A 3,094-nucleotide genomic window follows, 5' to 3' on the forward strand; every position below is an offset into this window, starting at 1 on the left:
TCCTGCTAGACACCGACCTCTATTTAATAATACAACTTTAACATTTGACAACCAAATAATAAAACAAGGTGACTCTGTAAAAAATCTGGGTATTATCTTCGACCCAACTCTCTCCTTTGAGGCACACATTAAAAGCGTTACTAAAACGGCCTTCTTTCATCTCCGTAATATCGCTAAAATTCGCTCCATTTTGTCCACTAAAGACGCCGAGATCATTATCCATGCGTTTGTTACGTCTCGTCTCGATTACTGTAACGTATTATTTTCGGGTCTCCCAATGTCTAGCATTAAAAGATTACAGTTGGTACAAAATGCGGCTGCTAGACTTTTGACAAGAACAAGAAAGTTTGATCATATTACGCCTGTACTGGCTCACCTGCACTGGCTTCCTGTGCACTTAAGATGTGACTTTAAGGTTTTACTACTTACGTATAAAATACTACACGGTCTAGCTCCAGCCTATCTTGCCGATTGTATTGTACCGTATGTCCCGGCAAGAAATCTGCGTTCAAAAGACTCCGGCTTATTAGTGATTCCTAGAGCTCAAAAAAAGTCTGCGGGCTATAGAGCGTTTTCCGTTCGGGCTCCAGTACTCTGGAATGCCCTCCCGGTAACAGTTCGAGATGCTACCTCAGTAGAAGCATTTAAGTCTCATCTTAAAACTCATCTGTATACTCTAGCCTTTAAATAGACCTCCTTTTTAGACCAGTTGATCTGCCGCTTCTTTTCTTTCTCCTATGTCCCCCCCTCCCTTGTGGAGGGGGTCCGGTCCGATGACCATGGATGAAGTACTGGCTGTCCAGAGTCGAGACCCAGGATGGACCGCTCGTCGGGACCCAGGATGGACCGCTCGCCTGTATCGGTTGGGGACATCTCTACGCTGCTGATCCGCTCGAGATGGTTTCCTGTGGACGGGACTCTCGCTGCTGTCTTGGAGCCACTGTGGATTGAACTTTCGCAGTATCATGTTGGACCCGCTCGACATCCATTGCTTTCGGTCCCCTAGAGGGGGGGGGTTGCCCACATCTGAGGTCCTCTCCAAGGTTTCTCATAGTCAGCATTGTCGCTGGCGTCCCACTGAATGTGAATTCTCCCTGCCCACTGGGTGTGAGTTTTCCTTGCCCTTTTGTGGGTTCTTCCGAGGATGTTGTAGTCGTAATGATTTGTGCAGTCCTTTGAGACATTTGTGATTTGGGGCTATATAAATAAACATTGATTGATTGATTGATTGATACATACATATATATATATATATATATATATATACATACATATATATATATATATATATATATATATACATACATACATATATATATATATATATATATATATATATATATATACATACATATATATATATATATATATATATATATATATATATATACATACATATATATATATATATATACTTTAAATTTTTGATTGTACAGTGTGCGGCCCTCAGTGGAAACAGTTTGGACAATCCTGCACTAATTAAATTCTAATATTACTACCATTTTAATTATATTTTCATCTTTGTTTGTATCTCTTCTTTTTCCTTAAAGCTGTAAAAGCTATTACTGTGTACTTTTATTTTATGAATACATTTCTTTAATTGTGCTCACCAGCTACCTTAATACATTACGTATTCTAACTTATCCAATTTTATGTACATTCTATTTATTTTAATATTATTTATCTCTTGTAATTTTTTTTTAAATCTTAATTTCTTTGTTTTTCTTTAACATTGCATGAGCAATATATTGTCTTTCTTTTTTACCCGTAATAATTTATTTCCTTCACCACTGCATAATCTACTGTATCCGTTGCATTCTTCATTTAGAAAAAGGAGCCACTCGAAACAGGAAGAAAACAAACTTCAAATGAGAAAATGTGAGCATGCAAAATACAGCATTGTCACTGTCAACATGTGAAAGTTCCAATCTGAATGAATTATCAGGGTTAAACATCTTCCTATTCCTTTTAGATTGTGCAAAATGTAACCATGTCCTTTTTAAACCATGATTCATAATTATCATGCGTCCAATCACAAAAGTGAGTCCTGGGAAAGAGATTATGATTCACATATCCTTTGAGGGGAAAAAACATGTTGCATGATTGTCAACTCTTTCCTAATCTCAGCACCTTTGTATTAATTCATGATCAACCGACTGAATCCAAACATCTGAAGCCACCGATCCGAAGCGCGGATGAGGTAAAAGTCCGCTGAAAAATAGAACTTGTTCAGGACTTGACTGTGAACACCAGATGAATCACTCATATTGTGTGTATAATACACACAATATGAGTGTGGACATGTCAAGAGCGATGATAATCAGTTTGTGACGCGACTGCAGGAATGTCCATATGGAGATGGCGGCAAGGAGGCGGAGAATGCGGCCGAGCGGAGAGGCAGGGCGTGCCGGGAGCGCCGCCGAAATGATGTGCAGGTGTGTGGATCGCGCACCAGTACACAATTAACTTATCTCCTCACAATGTATAAAAGGGGAGAAGGAGGAGAGATCGGGGCAGAAGGAGGAGGAGAGCCCGCAGCAGCGACCGAGGAACGGACACAAAGAGCAGACGAGGACGACGACGGCGGCTGAGAAGCGGACCGTGAGCGAGCAGAAGGAGAGGAGCAGCTGAAAAGCGATCCGACCTGAAGACAAAGCTTTATTTGAAAAAATAAAAGACTCGAACCTGCTCAAAAGCAATGTCCTTCCTGAGTGGTCCATGGAACCCGAGCGGCGACGGAAAAAGTCGTTCACAGTCCACCAGAGCTGTTGCCTGTGAATCGAATGTTCATTTCTCTACCATAAACCGTCTCCAAAGGTATTTCAGAGAATTTAGCAGGACATCCAACCGGCCTCAGAACTGCAGACATACTTGCCAACCCTCCCGATTTTCCCGGGAGACTCCCGAATTTCAGTGCCCCTGACGAAAATCTCCCGGGGCAACCATTCTCCCAATTTTATTATTGGGTGCGTGCCTTAAAGGCACTGCCTTTAGCGTCCTCTATCACCTGAAAAGGAGACTATTACTGTATTTCCTTGAATTGCCGCCGGGGGGTATATAGTATGCGCCTGCCTAGAATTACTGCCGGGTCAAA

This window comes from Nerophis ophidion, linkage group LG02 (assembly GCF_033978795.1).
Source record: "Nerophis ophidion isolate RoL-2023_Sa linkage group LG02, RoL_Noph_v1.0, whole genome shotgun sequence".
Lineage (NCBI taxonomy): Eukaryota > Metazoa > Chordata > Actinopteri > Syngnathiformes > Syngnathidae > Nerophis > Nerophis ophidion.